The sequence below is a fragment of the Talpa occidentalis genome, unplaced genomic scaffold (assembly GCF_014898055.3).
Source record: "Talpa occidentalis isolate TD23 unplaced genomic scaffold, MPIMG_talOcc4v2.1 talOcc4.6, whole genome shotgun sequence".
Lineage (NCBI taxonomy): Eukaryota > Metazoa > Chordata > Mammalia > Eulipotyphla > Talpidae > Talpa > Talpa occidentalis.
The window spans coordinates 95,049,674-95,070,699 of record NW_023604972.1 but is presented as its reverse complement, the minus strand read 5'-3'; the positions used below and the strand labels follow the sequence as shown (position 1 = coordinate 95,070,699).

Genomic DNA, 21,026 nt, shown 5'->3' with positions numbered 1-21,026 from the left:
TACCCAAAGGACACAAAAATATTAACTGGAAAAGAAACCTGCACTCCTATGTTTATTGCAGCACTAGTTACAAAAGCTAAGATGTGGAAATAACCCAAATGCCCCAAATGAGACAAAGGGATCAAAAAGTTTTGGTATATTAATACAATGGAATATTACTCAACAATCAAAAAAGACAAACTCGTGCCATTTGCAGCAACACGGATGGAGCCAGAAGGAATCTTGCTAGCCAAAATTAGTCAGAAGGAAAAAGATACTATGTTTTCCTCACTTATACGTCTCACCTATATGTGGAATATAGAAAAACCAAACAAATGTCAAGAAAGTCAAAATTAGCAAGTAGACCACAGAATTAAGGCATATAGCAAAGGAGAGGGTAGGTGTAAGGGTGGGGAAAACAGGGGAGGGATGAACACAAGGGAATATGGCGATGGTTTATGGGTGATATGGTGGTGGGAGAACTCTGGGGACTACAACAATGTAAGAAAAAATTCTATTAAATTAAAAAATAAATAAATAAAAGAATTCATTTAGAAAGTTTCAATGTATCAAAATAGCAGATTATGCTAGAAAATAACACATATCTTAGGAGGGAGATAGGAGATACAGAACTCAACAATTTTAGTCAGAAAAAATTTTAAGCATCTTTGTGGCCATTACCTTTGTAGGAGCTGAGGTCCATGGTACACAAGGAAAACCTATTAACTGCTCATAGGAACCTAGATTCTACTAGCAGATAATAATACATAATGTCAGTGATATTATAATCATAAACAAAAAAAGAAAATTCAGATATTGAAAAGAAGAGCTACATGGAGTGTAAATAGGCTGATGAGGGGGAAAGGGAGAGGGAAACAGGAGACAGAAAACACACCCACTAGGCTGGGTTGAGGAAATCTGTGCACTGAGTGATAAAAGAGCAGTGGTCATAAGAAGACTGAGGGGAAAAGCCTTAAAAACAGAAAAGTCCATGAAAAGGCCCTGAGACAACTTCCCACAATCAAAGGACAGAAACCAGCCCTGGGGATGAGTCCAAAAAATTTGGGGCCCAGAAATGGGAGATGAAGTTCAAGAGTGAGCAAGATCACTATACATCATTCAAAACAAATTAAAGAGGGCCTCCCCAGTGGTGCGGTGGCGCAGCGGTTGAGCGCTAGGTTGCGAAGACCGGAGGAGGGTCCCACATGGCGCGCAGACCTATCCTGCTGCCCGCTGCTCCCCTCAGCAGTGTACTTCGGTCCTTCTGCCTGCTCTGCTTCCTGCTCTGGCTCTGATGAATTCTCTCACCCTCCCGCGCTTCTGACTGTACCCAGTGCTTGTATAAGTAAATAAATAAATAAATAAATAAATAAATTAATTAATTAATTAAATAAATCTTAAAAAAAAAAAAAAACAAATTAAAGAGCTGCATCTTATTCCCTGGCAATAATTAGAGGGCTTTGTGCTAGAGAATCATAACCACATTTACACTTTAGACAGGTTACTCTGGCTGTATGTGTAGAGTGAACTGCAGCGGGTGAGGGTAGAGTGAGAGAGCCCAGGTAGGAGGTAGTAATCCAGGTGATGCAGATTTGGACAAAGGTTGTGGCTAGGATGCTAAGAATTGTTGGAGATGAAGAGGTGAAAGTTTGCTGATAGATCAAAAGTGAGGTCTGTACTGTTCTCTCAAAATTTATGTCCACTCAGAATCTGTGAATGTCATTTTATTTGAAAATAGGGACGTTGGGATGTAATCAGGTTAAGATGTCAAACTGCACTAGTGTGGTCCCTCAATCCAATGACTTGCATGGTATAAGAAAGATTTTTAGACACATACTCAGAGGGAAGGCCATGTGATAATGTAGGTGGAATTATGATGACATAAGCCAAGGAATACCAAGGATTGCCAGCAATCACCAGAAACTGGAAGAGGTAAGGTCAACTCTTTCCCTAGGGTCTTCAGTGGATATGGCCCTGCTGCCATCTTGATTTCAGATTTCTAGTTTCTAGAACTGTGAAGCAATACATTTATGCTATTTGTAGTCACCTAATTTGAGGCAATTTATTAATTGAGGCAGTCCATGAAAGTTAATATTAGGACGGAGGGAAAGAGAAGAATCAAGAATACCTTCACTGTTTGAGGCCCAACAAATAGATAGATGGTGATGTTATTTCCTGAAATGGGAAGGGGTAGATTTTGGGAGAAAATCAAGAGTTTGGATTTAAACTGAAAGAGGTCTCTTTCATACATCTTAGTGGTGATATCAATGGGGCTATTTAACATAACACTCTACTGAAATTCAAGTAGAAAAGCGCAGACTAGAAATGTAAATTTGAGAGCTTCAAGCATTTAAATAGGACTCAACATCATAAGACCGGGGGAGCTCACTTAAGTAGAGAGTATAGACTGGGAATAAGATCAGGCAGCATCTTTTGAAGATATGATAAAGGAAGTGCACGCAAAGAAGATCCAAAAGGAGAGGAGAGGAAGATAAAAGAAAAACCAGGCATGGGTGGGTTCATGGAGCCAAAAAGGAAAAGGTGGTAGGACAAGGAGGGAGTGATCAGGTGTGTCAAATGCTGCTGTGAGGTTGATTAAGATGAGGGCTTTGGCTTCGGCAAGATGTAGTGACTGGGTAAGAGTCATTTCAGAGTGAAAGTCCAGGGAATAGTTGAGGAAAACAGAGATGATGAAGTAGAGACATTAAGTATGGTAATTATTTCAATTAATTTTTCTTTCATGTTGCTTTGAAAACAGAGAAAAGGATAGTAGCTGGTGAAACAGGTGATGCAATGACATGTTGGTATGCTGATGGGGATCAGACTAGAGGGAGAAACTGATGACCATGATAAGGGAGGGAAGAGTAACTGCATGAGAAATGTTCTCCAGGAGATGAGAAAGATGGGAAGGTGCAAAGGGGGAGGGTTGACCCAAGAACAGCACAGGAATGATTATTCCACGGGGAGAAGGCAGAAGATGAGTCCAAGCTCAGTGGGCTGATGAAATTAGTGGAGGAAAAAGGTCACCCTTGACCACTTGTGTCTGTTTTTACTTTGAATAGGAGACAAGATCATCATCATCCAAGTAGGGAGAGGGGCATGGCAATCTAAAGAAAGACAGGAAATACTCATTCTGAAGTATTAGTAAAGTGGTTTCCTCAAATTTGTGGTGGTGCAGAATGTTGGTGTTCAGAAAAGAATATTTGTACTGTGTAATATTTAACAATAACGTGTACAAATATAGAATGCATCACTCATCTGCAAGTCTTTCTTGTGCAGGGGCCGTGCTAATCTCTGTATCGTTCCAATTGAGTATCTGCTGCCCAAGTCAGCACCTGAATTCCCAGTTGAGATCTGAAGTCATATAGTGAATCCAGGCAGCACAGCTCTGGGATTCTGTCCAGAGAAGTCTCCACTCTGTCTGAAGACCGAGTCCATGTGATTCCCACAATGTTCAGTTATGTTCCCTTGCTCCCTACTCCATGTCTTTGATCACACCATCAGAACTTGCCAGGCGAGGCTTCTGCTTTTCCTCATGTACCCTGGAGGCAGCCGCAGAGGGCAGAGGGCTCAGAATGCAGGCATTCATGCCTGCAGCTGCTCTTGTAGCCTTTCATTTTAAATTCTGTGCCTGCTTTGAAACTTAAAGAAAACACAGGGAGGAGAATATCACTGTCATCTGATTGTGTACTGAACTGTGCAGTTTAAAGGTCCTCCCAGGATTTCAGACAGATTCTGAGCAGCTCGCTGTATAATTCTACTCTGATGAATTAGTTTAGCAATGCTGTCTGATGGATGGTTTGCTACTCAGGACTCTCACGTGGATCCAACATGTTAGCCATTGAGGATGACATAAACTGACCCGCAATAATGACAGCAGTGCTGGGGTCCTCCTGCTCTTCCACCAGCACACCTCACCACACCTCACCACCTGTGACGTGAAGATTGCAGTCACCTCATGTGGGAGATCAAAAGACACCCTAACTTCCTTTTCTTTCAAATTCTCTGCAATTCCATCCTTACTCTCTTCCTTCACCCCTGTAAAGAGCGGTAAGATGTGAAGAAAGGAAAAATGCACTGGGGATTTTTAATGGGCTAATCTCACTGAGTGCCTTGGAAAAGTCCCTTAATATCTAAGGATCTCCATTTCCTCTTTGGTAAGACGAGGAATGTGTCAAGGTGACTCTAAAGTTCCTGCCTCAGTATCTCCTTGGACAGAGCTCAGGTCTCCCACTGTATTCCTGACACCTTCCCTTCCCTGGCATAGTCAATGACCTGCTACCCACCGCTGGCCCCATCTTTCCACTAGCACCTCCATAACCCCAGGAACCTCCCCACTACCAACAAGGTCTTTCCTCAATGCTGCCATTCCCTCACATGTCCCAAAGAGGTTGTGTATTTGTAAAAGAGCACACAAGGGCTTTCAGAAAGAGGAATAAAATGTCACCCTTGCTCTAATAATCCACTTGTGCTTTAAGTCTTGGTTGTTTCTTGGGAAACTCAGGCAACATTAATTCCATATATCTGACTGACCCATGATTTCACCTCAGGCTCCAGAGTAGAAATAAACCACAACCTCATCTCTTTTCTTTGGGGCTCAGTGACACTGAGATGCACCAAGTGGATCCATTTGAAATAGACAGAACCAGGCCAGACTATAGGAAAGGATGATGGGGATTCCTAAGAGTCAAGTCACCAGAAGGATACAGGAAGCTGACCTGCTGACCTGGAATAAGTCCCAGGGCTTAGGGAAGATGGTCTAGGCAGCTAGCAGAGATCTGCCCAGTCCCAGTAGTAGCAATAATGAGTGGGGTTTAGAGGATCAGCCAAAGCTTCCATCTCAGCAGCAGAGGCACCTAGCACCAGAAGGTGAGGCTTTGCTGTAGTTAAGACAAAACATCTAGCTTAGGGAGCACCAGTGGACAAGCAAAGGCAGGGAAAATCAGCACTGGAAATTTCTGGGAAATATTCCCAAGAAATTCTTTGAAAGAGGGGCTTTCCAATGATGATCCATATTGGATGCAAAGCAGGAAAGAAGAAATTAGATGCCACTTTGAGGCCCCATGCTAGCAACCTGGGACACAGGGTTGCATTTATGTCTTCCTTCACACAAAAAACCTTACAAGGAGTGGGTGCTCATCTGTTCAATTGCTTATACTTTTTTAAATCCAAGCTCTTTTATCTACTTTATCACTGGTGAATAAATACACTAACACAAACTGGTTCCATTTATTGAAAGACCTTGGTATTTCCTGAGTCAGGATGTTCCTGAAACTCCCTGCCTTGGAATTTACCACACTTCTCCTCCCATTCCATCCCATCCTCCCCAGGGACCATAACCACAAGACTTGAGGTATCATAAAGTACTTTCAGTTTAGCAACTGAGGACTCAGAAGGAAGGCTTGCACACAGTTGTGAAACATTCAGTGTCAGGAAAATGTCACCTTCAGGAGGACAGGGTGTCACTGGGTTCCATCCTTAGGGTTCCCTGCATCCTGGCTGGGGATTAGCCTCCCCTCTTTCATGTTTCAGCAGAGTGTTTAAGCTAAAGTCTATATCATTTCAATGGAAGTTGGTTGCTTATTGCTCAATGTTGACAACTTTCAACATAGACCACAAAAATTTTTAAAGTTGTTTGGAAGCTCCAAAGTTCCTCCTTGCCCTACCCAGACACTCTCACCTCATCTGCATGGATTTTAATTCCCATACAGAAAGCTCATCATTCTTCCCGTTAGAATTCATACTTTGCTGATCAAACTAGCAAAGTTATAGCTGCCAGAAGGTACCAGAAGCTCCTCAAGAATCCTATTCCTTAAGTCTGTGTTACTTGACGCTATTCATCATGCTAGAGAAAATCCTTTCTTAAAACCACAAATTCTTAAAGAATTTTCTATTAACCTCCCAAGAAATGATTCAACAGTCTAGAAATGATTCAACAGTCTACTAGATACTTGTCAAAAAATATTTTCTACCAAATCAAATAAAACTATTTGGTTAACATAAATATGAATTAATGAACAATATTAAATTCTAAACTTTAAGCAGGCAAACCTATTTTTTTATCACTCTTGGTCCAATTTTAAAGGGAGAGATCTTAATTTACATAGTGAATAAAGTGGTCAAAGTCATTTTGCTTAGAAAAATAACTTTCCAAAAGTAAACTAAACTTTCTATTGAAAAACCTTTGTAAAGTACATTAAACCCATGGAATAAATGTGCACATTTCTGAGAAAAATGTCCCATTTTGAAGAAATGAAATTGGCCCTTGTGTTCTCTCAAACTCACGCCAGTAACACTGTTTTACTTGTCAGAGGTAGAAGATCTTTGGGATTAAATTCTTGGGAAAGACTACAGTGAAAGCATCATTTGAAAAGTTAAAGCATTATGATCATTATCAGTCTGTAGATAATAATTCAGTGCTTACTTATGCCAGGAACTAAACTCATTTAAATTGTAAAACAATCTTTTAAGTCAGAGTTATTCCCATTCTGCAGCAAATAGTAGTGGTAATAATAATATCAATTATTCCTATGTGTTTATTATATTCCAGGCACCATTCTAAGCACTTTGCACACATTAACTCATTTAACCACCATGATGATCTCATGGGGCAGCAGAGCTTTGCATGGCACACTGTCATCTGACACCACTTCCATCAACTACAGATGACACTGCAGCAGTCATAGGTTCGAATTTTCCTTTCTTACAAGTATTATTAAATGAACAAACACCTCCTAGTGCAGTCCGTCGACCTTTCTGATTATACAGCATCTCCTGCAGAAGTACACATCACATCTGTATTTTCTCCAGATTGGGGGGGGATAAAGGGACCATTTATTCTAAGTACAGGATTTGATGTACACTCGTATGCACATAAACTGGTATCCCACAGGAACCCTCTAATTGCATGTTTCTTTTGTAGCTAGACCACAGATTGCACAGACTCTGCTTTGCCTGAATATAGTTTTTTTTTGTTTTTTGTTTTTTTGTTTTTTTTTAGTTAATAATAAATTTTATTTTTATATTCCCCATACAATTTCAGCCCCCCCATTCTGACCCCAGTCCCTTGAGCTTGAAGGTCTCCTCAATAAAGGTGCATTTAAATTTGTTAGAATGTCTTACTTGTCTACTTGACTATCTCATTGTTGCACATTCTTCCAATATATTCACATCTGCATTTGCTGTAAGATGGTTAAAGAATCGCTTTTATAGAACATTTATAAACATGTTCTTTTATAAGCGTAACTGATATCATGTAAAAGGCTAAGAGGAAGAAAAACTCCTTTCTGTGCAGTGGGTCTCAAGGCTCAAATGCTAAAAATTGTATTTCTCAGTCTCTCCTGCAGCTCAGATTCTGAATGCAAATTAGAGTGTCTGCTCCAGGTCTCAGAGGTAGACATGAGATGGAGGCTACTTTCCTCTGCAGCAATCATTTCTGCTGACAGGCATGGCCATGGAGGCCAGGACTCCTCTGCAACAGCTCTGCAATGCTGCAGCCCACAGAGGCAGCCTCTGTGGCACAGTGATTACCTGATTGCTGAGGCAGTGAAGTTGATGGCTTTTAGGTCAACATTTCCAGCATGCCCACCTTCCATGGACAGCAGAGGCAGCCCCTTCCCCACACCCCTCAACTCACTCCCTGGTGTTGTCAGTTCTACAACATGTCCCAGAAATGATTGCTGGAAGGCCAGCCTGAGTCTACTCTTTCAGTCCTTCCTGTGTACCCAGTTCCCTAAAATAAACCTTTTCCCATAGAAAATAGCTAATCTGTTTCCCACCACCAAACACTGATAATATACAGCAAGTGGGCCTCCCCGGTGGCGCAGCGGTTGAGCGCTGGGTTGCGAAGCTGCCCGCGGCCTCTGCGGCGCCGGTTCGATCCCCAGCTGCTTCCCGGCCACCGGAGGAGGGTCCCGCATGGCGCGCAGACCTCTCCTGCCGCCCGCTGCTCCCCTCAGCAGTGTACTTCGGTCCTTCTGCCTGCTCTGCTCCCCGCTCTGGCTCTGGTGAATTCTCTCACCCTCCCGCGCTTCTGACTGTACCCAGTGCATGTATAAACAAACAAACAAACAAACAAGCAAACAAATAAATAAATAAGCATGCCTCTATAAAAAAAAAAAATTAAAAAAAAAAAAATATACAGCAAGTGTCCAAGAACAAACGTCCAGGAATTAGCTCATGACACATGGTATTTGCAGTAAAAACTAGGAGCTAGCTGCCGTTCCCATCTGATGTCAGAGTTAGTTGATGGGGAGAGGGCAGAACAAGTCTTGGAATTCAGGGAACATAGCACTTTGCCCTTCAGAGGTACCACCCGGGGGAGAGGGGTGGGGACTGCAGTATTGCCTTTAACACCCTGCATAATTTCTACTGAACAACAACAAAAAGACACAAAAAGCTTCTCTCTTAACTTGAGAACAGTCCTTGGTGAACTGTGCACTCCTGAGATGACATCCTTAGATGACAGCCTGTGAGAGTTTTCAAAGCCTATCCTTGCATCTGCCTGGCAGAACTGAATTCTCATTTAAATGAAATCCAACCATTGCAAAGGATGGTTCTAGATTCAGAAAAAGAGATGACTGGCAAAATGAAAGAATTCAAACAGAAGGTGAAAATGCATATTGGACTAACACACAGCAATAAGTTCATTGATGCCAATAAATCTTATGGGAATAGCTTCATTACAAGGATTAGATAAGGTAGCAAATCATTTGAGCACTAAAAATTCACACATGGGAATCTTTGTATATAAGACAAAGAAAAGCTACAATAGGGATAAAACAATATTTATATTTTGTCCAAGATATCCTCTCCACCTATATAATAAAGCTCATTGGGCTCAGCAAATTATAAAATCTCGATGTCTGTCACATAGCAAATCCTCTTGAAAGTTTTGCCTCTAACTTTTGAGATTCTAAGGGCTGGCTCTTATGCTGAGGTTTAAAGGTGAAGATTTAATAGCATATCAATTATGCAGTGAAGTCATTCATTAGGATTTATTTTGCATCATAAACTCAGAGAAAAGGCTATTTTCTTTCAAGATCACACCTTGGAAATGCTCTTTGATGAAGGATATGAAACCAAATCAGGAGACCACCACACCAGCCACCCCTGGCTCTCTTTCTTTTAGTATGACCAATTTGTCATCAGAAAAACTAATTTTCAGTTCTATACGATACTCTATTTTGTTTCTAGTCATTTGTGTTTATAAGAAATGTATCTATTTCATCTTAAGTGTTGACTAAAACTTGATTATATTTCCTTATGATTATTTTAATTTCTGTAGGATTGATTTTAATCCTGCTATTTTAGTAGTATCCTCCCTTTTATTGATCAGTATAGAATTTATCAATTTTGTTGATGCCTTTAGAAACATAAACACTTATCATTAAACACTTAAACACTTAAACTTATCATTAAACACTTATCATTAAACACTTATCATTCTGACAAATAATAAATCACGAAATTTTCATCTGGAGTAAAGTCACCCCATTTCTCAGTCTGATAGATTTCCAGTGGGAAGGTAGTTATACATCTCCTAAAAGCCTGGAAGGGAAAAAAGGATAAACTAAATTTGGATATCCTGTTTTCTTTTTGATATATTTCAAACTTTAGCAACAGCTTCAAATTTTTAGTAATAACTGTCCAAAGTATTCATAATCTTTACTTGAATTTGATAAAAATATTCCTTTGTTCCATAGATTTGGTATTCTAAAGAAGATACTTCAGGCTATAGAAAAATCCCTTATATCCAGTAATTCATCATAAATGAATGACGTGTCATAATCATTATGCATAAAACTTGATGAGGATCGGAAAAAATCAAAAACTGAACTGGCCTATATTGGAAACTACTCTGGAGCATCTGTAAGATCACTTTGCCATTATGGCTGAATCAAAACCTGGATATGGTCCAATATAGTGGCTATGAAAATCATCTGTAGGAATGTCAGTCCTAGCAACTGTGATACACCAGCATATGTGGGGCAGTGTCAAGGGAAGTCACAATGAACCCTAACATGAGAAAATACAAAAACTGAAGATAACAGGTGAAATAAAGCTTTAGGAAGCTATTCAGTAGTTTTTGGAGATTTCCTTGATCTCAGCCTTCCTGCCTTTATACCCAGAATTCTTGATACCCAAAGAGCCATCTCTTTTTGTTACAGGTCAACCAAAAAGAAGGAAAGTCTATGGGCAGGAAACAACCACAGATATTCCCTGGGCACCAAGAAAAGGGACTTAATCCATTTCACAATTTAATTGTATTGTTTCTCTCTTTTTCGCTATGTCCTAAATATAGTTCATCAACAGTGTCTACATTAACATTTCTCAGGCTCTTTCTCCTTCCAGAACAATCCAGAGCAAAACCTAAGCTTTTTCATCCATTCCTACTACAAAAACACACTGAGAGCCTTTCATCTCTTCTCTCCCCAGTTACCTATCATGTATTAGAGTCTGCTATGGTGAGTACCATCCTATAGCATAGATTCATTTAACAGAGTTATTTCTTGATCTCTTGAATGTTCCCAGAAGCTATACTCCTTTCATCAGATGATCACGGGATGGCACACAAACTTGTTTGCAATTAATTTACTAATTCTTGTCCTTGTAACAGTAGGGGGTAGGGTGCACACATGCATGTATACGTGTGTATGCATGTGTGTACACATACAAGTGGACATAAGTGAGGCAGGAAGTGATAGAGGAAATAAATGGGTAACTAGAGGATGCATTCATTTCAGTTCAACACTCTGGTTTATCATGATGATAAGGGCCAGAGATCTAATGGAGAACACAACAGTCCTGTTTTTAAGAAACTTATAAATCATAAGCAGGAAACAATAACTAATAACAGCAGGAAATAGTCGTTAAGCACTTAATCAGTTTCAATTTTGGAGCTAAGAATGGCACATAGATCATCTTATTTAATCCTCATGACAAATCCATGATTTAGGTATAATCATTATCCTTACTTTAAAGCTGAGAAAAATTAGAATTACAGAGACTTCCCCAGATCACATAACTGGACAAATGGCCGAATTCAAATGCAGGTTTATGTAACACCCAAATTCACTCTCTGGCCATTCTTCAGTCCCGATACCTTGAGATCGGTTCTTAACTGTCCTCACCAATAGCCCATCTCTCCAGTTCACATATGGAGTCTGCTCCCTGAATAACTTCCTCCCACGGCTATATCACCAGACATTAGCAACCGAAGATCACTTTCCCAACAAACACTGTCTTCAAGAAGGAGCACACAATTTCTTTCCCACTCTCACTGTTAAGAACAGAAGCTCAAATCCTGAGAACTGTAATTCCCAAGAAGGTATGGGAGCTCGTCAACTGCATCCTCCACTCACCCATAGTGCCAAGACAAGACCAGACACCCTGAGTTTGTCATCCATCCCAACTGAACTGTTTTCCACAGTGGGCAGAATGAGTATTTTCAAAACTACAACTGAAATTTCCAAAGCTGTCAATGCAATACTAAAAGCCACTGAATGTATGCTATAAATGAGTGAGTTGTATGATGTAGTAAATGTATCTCAATAAAAATGTTTGATTTTTTTTATATGACAGGGCAGTTAATCTTTGAGAATTAGAGACTTCTGTCTCTAAGACTCCATTATAAGTAGTTAAATGAGCAGAAGGTATTCCAAAGAAACATATGGTAAGTAGATTTTATAATGACAAAGAAAATACAAAGTAAATGACAAAACAAAATCTGGTTTGTGAGTTCAGGGATTTCTTCTATTTGCCATAGTGACGCTATTACATGTTGATCTGAAGAAATGTTTAGGAGAACAAAGAAATATGTTTAAATTCCTAAATATGTCTTGTGAGAAATTAAATGCAAAATACAAAACAAAAAAGGAAAACCAGGAATAAAATGCACTCCTTGAAACGTCCTTATGCACAGGAGGGGACTGAATCTGAGAGAGAAGGAAGCTGAGAGCCATAGTTAAATATGATTGATAATTAAAACCACTTTAGACCAATTAATTAACTGAACCAATTAATTACATATCAGTCAATTTTTCAGAAGTAGATAGCCCTGAAATACCACTGATTTAATAGGAAGGTTACCTAGCTTAATAGATAGAAATGGACAGAAGTACCAATATGCAGAATCAGGTCCTATATTTTCAATTTATAAGGCCCTTAAGAAACTTATAAATCATAAGCAGGAAACAATAACTAATAACAGCAGGAAATAGTCGTTAAGCACTTAATCAGTTTCAATTTTGGAGCTAAGAATGGCACATAGATCATCTTATTTAATCCTCATGACAAATCCATGATTTAGGTATAATCATTATCCTTACTTTAAAGCTGAGAAAAATTAGAATTACAGAGACTTCCCCAGATCACATAACTGGACAAATGGCCGAATTCAAATGCAGGTTTATGTAACACCCAAATTCACTCTCTGGCCATTCTTCAGTCCCGATACCTTGAGATCGGTTCTTAACTGTCCTCACCAATAGCCCATCTCTCCAGTTCACATATGGAGTCTGCTCCCTGAATAACTTCCTGTTAAACAAAATCTGGTTTGTGAGTTCAGGGATTTCTTCTATTTGCCATAGTGACGCTATTACATGTTGATCTATATCTCACTGAGTCGGCTTTTTTATATTGGTACATTAGAGGAATAAGATAATAGCTGGCATTCCAGTTTCTAGGCTTATTGTGACAGACACATGGACCATTCTGTATTAAAGGACTATGGAATTGTAAGGCATTATATAAAACAAAAAGTATAGGATCAGGTCTTGAAAATTCCATAGCACTACTACAGGATTAAGGAAAAAGCATCAGTTACAAAGATTTAAATGCAGTGAGGAAGGTTGGTAAGATAGAGGCAGGAGGTGCTCGCCTTTGCAAAGCTTGCATTTGGGTGCCTCTAAGGAGGACTGTGACTTTTTATGCATAGTCCACAGGAATGAGTAGAACTCTGGCAATGTGAAATTATTAGCTGGATGATTTTATTCAAAGATGCTCTCCCATTTTGAATTGGTTCTGAATTATGTACAGGATCACTGTGTAAGTCTTCCATCACTTCTCATTATTACATACATGTAGAAATCTTGGCAATATTAATTTAATCAAGTATAACAGATGCTGCTTCCATTTACTCTAATACCTAAGGTTACTACATAGACCAGGAAGTGTGCACCCATAAAGAATAACTTGTAGATCCAGAGGAGGAAAAAAAATCTCTAAACACCAACAAAAAAATCTGCTGCCAAGGAAAACTGAATAATTGAAGAGTGTGTGAATACTCTGAAACTATATTAACCTTTTCATTCAGGGTCATGCACTGAAGCCTTGTTACTTTGCTAATGTGACATTTTTCCTTGGTCTTCAATTCCAGAGTTTAACAACATGGCTGATAATTATACTGATTATTATCAATATCCTGGAGTTTACATCTTAATACTTCAAGATCTATGTTATGCTTGTTCATCTAATCTCCTTAACTGGAATGTCAATTCAGAAAGAGGACAGGCAATGTCTCCTATTTCATTTTCACCTTTTTACACTACCTGATAAAGCAGTGGGTCTTCATGGAAAGACCTATATGGCTAATTAAAAATTAAACAACATCAAATAAACCTATGCATCATTTAATCCAAGGATAAAGAATAATACTTTTAATTCAGGTAGAGATTTCTGATCTCAATGCCAACCTCTCTGAAGAACAGTAGGATTTAGACCTGTGTTTAAACTTTTAAAGTGACTGACATTTCTGGAAGTCTTTCCAACACAGCAGGGTAATGAGGTCAGCAGCAATTAGACTGACTACTTCTCCCACTGCCTAAAACTTCTTTGGAATCCCTACTCTTCCCCACTATCGCTGTTGGCCCAGTTTCTAATCACAGCATCTCAAGAGCCAAGTATTTGGTCCCAGAATCACAAAGTCACTATACAGGGAATACAAACCACCAACCAGTAAGGGACTTACTAGCATCTTCAGAGCTTTGTCACAGACTTTTAAATTCCCTGTAATTCCAAGAGACCAGCTTTTCTATAAAGGTGCCTCAAACTGGGGCAGTCCAAACCCCTGGCCTGCTGAGATGCCAGGCTAAAGCATAATGTGTCATATAGGCCAGCATTGATTTTATCTTCAAATGATAATTACAATTTCAAATTTAGCATTGCAGACAGACAATAGCTACACAGCAAGGCTTCTCTCAGTTTGCAGAAGAGAGTAGAGTCATTAAGTCCTTCCTATTGCTAAGCAACAGTTGTGTTAAAATCAAACTGCTCTCAGCTCTCCAGCAGCAGAAAATTTGGTCTATTCAATTCAGAGCAAGCACTACAGCTAAAAGGAGAAGAGAAAAACTGTTCAGAGATCTTGAAATATAAAGTAGATGTAAGTTAAATGTTAATTTTAGTATATTCCCTCGATTTCAAAATGTTTGGTGGGGAATAAATCCAGGGTGTTCTGTCCCAGAGAGAACAGCACAGATACCTTCTTTGCAAAATGAAAATATGCTCCTTAAATTCAATTTGATTATGCATGATTTGGCAAAGTTTGGCTGGTTACCATCATACGCCCTGCAGTAGCTATCTACTATTAACATGAAAAATCCCTAAAACTTCGAGATTTGAAACAAAATTTATTATCTCACAATTCACTGTGAAATGGCTGAGCTGGGTGCCTGGCTCAGAGTTTCTCATGAAGCTTGTCTCCTCCTTTCTAAATTATTATGAAGCTGATGCAATGTTATAAAGTCACAGCTTATCATTGTTTATATCTCCCAAAAGAAAATTCACAGAGAAATTTTACTTTTCATTACATATTGTTAGGACTATCTACTATTTCTAACTTTCCAGAATCCTCATTTTCAGTTTGTTGTAGGGTTGATATGCCTATTGTTTTATTTCCCTTACTACATTTATTATAAATATTTATATCACCAAACAGACTAAGAAACCAGAATATATTTTCGTCTATATCCAGTATTTTTCTTTTTCTTTCTGGCTTATTTCACTGAGCATAATCTCGTCCAGCTATATCAATGTTGCTGTGAATGGGGCGCATGAGTTTATCTTTTTTGATTGCTGGGTAATATTCCATTGTATGTATGTATACCACATTTTTCTAATTAGTCTCCACCAGCCTGAGACTTCTCATTTTTAAAATAAGGGGGCCAGCCTTATATTAGTGTATTTTTCATCATGGAAAAGTTCTACAGAACCAGGAGATGATCCTAGAAACACACTGAAAGACGTATCCTGAGCACAACTTATTACCCGACCCAGAGGGCAGCATTAGGAAACTCCTGGGCTCTGGACTAAGCTGGAGGAGGCAGGGCTGACTTCAAGTTGTGCTCAGGATATGGCCTCTGGGGACTCCACCCTTAGAAAGCTCATTATCCTAAAGTTGTTAAAATATTGTCAATAAGAGGGCCTACATGTTTTCATTGCATTGGGTCCTACAAAGTATGCAGCCAGTTCTGGCAGGAGGACTTTACGAAATAACTACAAAATTAGAAAAGATGAGGGGGAAAATTGGGGCGGTGGGGGAGGCAACAGGACACATGGAAAGGGAAGAATAAGAAATAAGACAGCAAATGAAATGATGTGAGGGCCCTAGACAAGAAACACTGCATAGAACCAACATTTTGACCTTAGACTTCAAAATGCCACTGCTGACATGGGTTAGAGGGATAGCCTATTATATGCTACTTCCTGACTAACAGGAAATAGGAAACCAAGAATTAGATTGAGAAAGTGAAGAGTCTTTCCATGGGTATCATCGATTCTCAGTTTTATTTTTGTTTTCACACCACTCACAAATGCTGCATATTTCCATGAATAACATCTATCTTTGGACATACCTGCTTGGGGGAGCAGGCTGCTCAGAGTCCCCAGAGGAAGAGGGGTTCTTTGAAGAACCCCTGGCTATTCTTATTCCATGTTCCTCACTCCCCATTGAGAATCACTGCAGGAAAGCATTTATATGATATCAAGCTTCTGAATTTGAAGTGGAAAATCAATTTATGATTTCTATCTGAAGTTACAATCTAGCTGGTTACACAGACATTGAATAAAGTCCATATTCTGTGTCTATCAGTTCACTCAATAAATAGACAAGCTATTTAAATTGTGCTAAGTGCTTTCAGAAATTCTGTAAGAGACTACAGACAGCAGGATATAAACATGATATTAACTTTATTCATGGTGATGAATATTACCGCAAATTTAATACAGTTCTGAATATAGAAATAAATGCTTCTGACCAGACTATAACATTGTAACAAAGTCCTCATTTCTGTAATTCTATGAAATAAATCAATGCCAACTGTTAGTCAAGTAAGAATCTATCCACAGATAACGAATTTCACCTAAGCTCATCTCTCTGGAGTTACCATGCTATTGTCTCTCTCAGGTGAGGGCCAGGTGGACACAGAGTTGGGAGGAAGATGGAAAGAAAGGCGTGCTATGACAGAATCAAGACTTGGTAACAAGTAAGCAATTTAAGTTTCCTAAGATCTTGTTCTTTTTGAACAAGGGATTGAGGTAATATCAAAGCAAAAAAACCAGAAGTTTATTAATTGACAGATCCAAGCTTAATTCTCAGTAACTGCAAGAACCTATGCTATTCCCTTCTCTACTCTGGGTCTCTGGGTCCCACACTTGCTCCAGAATCTACAAAATAAGATGAAGAAAGATGGTTCCCACTGATGTGAAGAGGAGGTGACAATGAGTAATCTTCAAGATTTTAAGATGAGGTTACCCTCTGATTATACATCACCCATTCAGCATCATGGTTGCCCTCAGATCTTTCAGCAAGTCCTAGATCCTCAAAAAGAAGTCACAGAAGTTCATCTGGCACTTCTCAGACTGATATGTCAAAACTAAGTGTAACTGGTGGGAACCTCTAAGCATTGATAACAGGGTGCACGCAAGGCTCAAGGGCCAGATCTTGATGCTCAACAGAGATTCTGGAAGTTCGTGGTACCTGTCAAGGAGCTGGAGCTGCTACTGATGGGCAACAAATTTTACTGTGCTGAGATAGCTCAGACTGTCTCCTCCAAGAACCACAAAGCCATTGTGGAAAGAGTGGGGCAGTTGGCTGTCTGAGTCACCAATCCTAACGCCAGGTTGCACCGAGGAGAAAATGTACAGACAGTTTGTGTACACATGTAATGTGTTAATAAAAACATAAAACTGAAAAAAAAAAAGATTACTCCTGAAAGCAAAATTTCTCAAGCCACAGTGGATGAAAGGGGATGGACTTCTGTACACAGCTCAGCCAAAGGAATAGGAAATAGGAGGGGTGTAGACACTGAGAAGACTCAGGAGCCCATTGCTATTATTGAGGTGTGCCTTAGAATTAAAAGAATACAAATTCATTTCTACTAAAGCCAAGATTTCATTTAAATATCCAGATTCCTGGGTTTCCTTTAAAGAAGAAAAAAAAGGAAGAAAAAAGATCAAAAAGCCCCAGTCTGTATTCTGTCATAACAAAATCCGGGGGAGCCTGATCAGAGACTGTGCCCTTACACATAGTTTCGGTTCTCCATCCTCCCTTTCAGTTACCTGCCTGGCCCATAAATGGATGAAACTGTCATGCAATCAACTCACAGTTAAGCAATGGAATGAATCAAAGAAAATGAAGAAGCACAATCAACTGTATTGCACTTTTGCCAAGGAGAAAGGGTAATAGAGCTGAGAAAGGGGAACACAAAGAAAGAGAATGTACAGTACAACATGGTTGGGAAAAAGGGTGCACACAGCAGCTGGAACAAGAATCTGAGTCTGTTCAGAAGGCATATCAAAGGCAGAGAAGATGAGCAGAGAAGACGTGTCGTGGGATCTAGCCAGCCGTGTGACATCTTTCCAGGCAAAGAATGCAACGATCACCTGACAGAGCATCCTGCACTGCTTTGCAGGGCTCACACCTGCTAAAGATGTAGCTTTTCACTCAATTCAGTTAAAGATGTAGCTTTTCAGTCCCAAAATCCAAATTCCAAGCAATATGTATGTGCGTTCAAAAAATAAGACTTGGAATCTTTGTTAATTTTTGTTTGCCAGAGCTCTTATTTTTTCATTAATAATAGTGATATATTTTATTTAAAAATACAAATTAGATATAGCCTACCCCAAAGCTTGAGATAGTTATCTTTGCTAAGATAATGAAAAAAATGGTTTTCATATATTTTGAAAATAAACAATAGAAAATGCCAAATAGAAAATGGAAATGCCAAATAGAAAATGCCAATAGAAAATCCCAAACTAGAATAACTCCCTTAAGGGGGAAAAACTGACAAACAAAAAGATACTTAGCAATAAATGAAATAAAACAAATGGAAGACTTACATGCTGAAAATAAGAAACATCACTGAAAGAAATGAGAATGGTTCTAAATAAACAAAGAGACATTCTAATCTCATTTAATGAAAGGCTAAATATTGTTTAGATAGATAATTCTCCCCCAAATTTACATATAGAGTCAATATAAAAATTCCACCAAGGAAGACTTTCAGTTTCAGCTGTGACATCTGGTAAAGAAGTTGGAAGTTGATACATGAAAAAGTTGGACCAATTGAAAATCAATTTCTTTTCTTGAACAGATGTGAATATTGAGGTTGCAGGGTAAACAACCAAAATCTGGCAAGACCCGTGCATCTGAAGGGACGTCTGAGATCTGCTTACCTGGAGCAAGTGTCACTGGAGTCATAAACTGTTAGCAACACTTAAATGGATAATCTGATAAATTGCTGGAGGCTGTGTGTGGACTAGTGTGACAGCAGAAAATTCCCTAGGGCCGCATTCTTAGGTGGCACCATACCCTTTGAGCTTTACCTAGCAGCCATACCAGGTTCTCACAGGAAAGACAGCAAAAGATCTCTTCATGAAGCTTGCAGAAGAAGGGGAAGAGTACCAACGTTGTAAAATATCCCCAGAACCTTCACCATGACAAAGATCTACTCCCCAGGGATAAAAACCAGAGACTTAATGACCCTTAAGTACCCCTGGGGAAGGGCATATCTTCCTCTCCAGCCTCCTCTTGGAAGAGGGGATAAGGGTCAGAACTTTAAGGAATTAACTTGCAAATGCTGCAACCAAAGAAGCAAATACCTCCATCCAGTCCAGTGGTCCCCCACCTTGGCTCCACATTAGAATCGCCTGGGGAACTTTAAAAAGCCCTGACGGCCAGGGTGAACTCAGTCCAATGAAGTCAGAATCCCTGGGGATGGGACCAGGTATTAGTTTTTTTAAAATGGGTCAAAGCCCAATTCACACCAAGTTCTCAGATATACTCTTGACTACCTGGATCTGAGTGGCTTGACAGTTGAGTGAACAGGTTATGAATTATCTACTTTATAAGTATTAAGTAATCACCAATAAAGAAATCACTGTTTTTCTAGGCAATTGTAACTGTGCCATTAATTTTCCTATAAGTATATTCAACCATTTCTATATTTTGTTAATTTACTTTGACTTGCATAGAATGGTAAAACATGTAATCTGCTCACAGATAATCAGGGGAATCAGGAGCTGCTTGAAATATCTCCACTGCCATTGTTTCTACTTTCATAAAAATAACCCACCTCACACTTTCATTTTTCATTTTAGATCATTTCATAAGCTATATAATTAATCCTAGAGCTTCAAGGAAGGACCATGATGTGCCCTGATACGTGTATTCATTGGATTTGCATTTCTATTCATATCATAACTGTATCCAAATGCACCTGCACATTCCCTGTATCAGCAGCCACCTGAAATGAACACATTTTAATTTCTACTCTAATGGAGAGATGCTAAATTTAAGCAGAGGCTTGAAAACACATTGCAACCAGCGTGGTGGCACACAAGCCCCCACTGACTCTTTTATCTCAAATCTTGTATAGAGTTAAAGCTCCACCACAGGAAAGAGCTCTTTCTAGACTGAGCGATGATCACAGGTCCCACTCACAGTGAATACAATTTTCTATAGTTGCTGGGATTCCAAGAATCACCTGGACTGGACTCTAAGCAGATTTACCAGGAAGCCAATGAAGGTGAAGTTTCAGACCCTCTCAAGGTATATGGGCCACTTCTAAAGTCCTGGATGGTACTTAAGGTTTGTATCTGTCATTTCACATTCTTTGCCTTGAAGCAAACTGTATGTGTTAGAAGTGGGGCTAATGTAACTTGGTTGCTGTTCAGAAGGTAAGTACTGAATAAACTGCAAATCTGCATTAATGCAAAATTAACAAGAACTGGTTTAGTGCTTTCATCATACCCATAGAACCTAGCTTTCTTTCCTCTCCAACAGGTATTATTGTTGATCTACAAGCAACAAAGGCATGGTATGGAAGGAAGAGACTTAATTATCTTTGACAAAGGCAGGCTTTAAGCCCTCAAGGAAACGGAGAGGGTAGGGGGGGTGAGGCAAGCTTTGACTCTTTAGCAGATCCTAGACAACCTTCTACAAATAAAACCTGTTTTCTCTGCCTTTAGGGACAAATATGAATATCTTGGCAGGTCTCTTTGCAAAGAAAAGTTCGATCCCCGGCTGCTTCCCGCCCACCGGAGGAGGGTCCCACATGGCGCGCAGACCTCTCCTGCCGCCCGCTGCTCCCCTCAGCAGTGTACTTCGGTCCTTCTGCCTGCTCTGCTCCCCGCTCTGGCTCTGGTGAATTCTCTCACCCTCCCGCCGCGCTTCTGACTGTACCCAGTGCATGTATAAACAAACAAACAAACAAACAAACAAACAAATAAATAAAATAAATAATACATGCCTCTTTAAAAAAAAAAGTTATAACCCAAAGTTGTCAGATTCCTGTGTATTTTGGTGGGGATAGGAAGGTGAGAGGGTATTAAGGCAGAAGGGAAGCTGAAGAGGAGCCTGAAACATGGAAACACATTCTGCAGACCTCATAGCCTGACCGGTTCCTCATTTCCTGCAATGGGCAAGGAAACAGGGAAGCAGCACCACCAGGTGAGCCCATATTGCACCAGCACAAGCACGCAAACTGAAGCAAGAATAAGGTGCTCACTCACACCAGCTTCCCTTCTGCTCACTTTGCAACTTTCCAGGT

At 39.6% G+C, this 21,026-nt stretch overlaps 1 protein-coding gene and 2 pseudogenes across 3 annotated transcripts in view; 1 reads left to right on the top strand and 2 right to left on the bottom strand.

Annotated features, from left to right (window-relative positions):
• The window catches only part of RASGRF2 (Ras protein specific guanine nucleotide releasing factor 2), a 214,533-nt gene that overhangs the window by 46,047 nt on the left and 147,460 nt on the right, over positions 1-21,026 (bottom strand). The gene's annotated exons all lie outside the window — the stretch shown is intronic.
• On the bottom strand, positions 3,214-3,312 carry LOC119261490 (U6 spliceosomal RNA; annotated as a pseudogene).
• Positions 16,760-17,142, top strand: LOC119261263 (60S ribosomal protein L32-like; annotated as a pseudogene).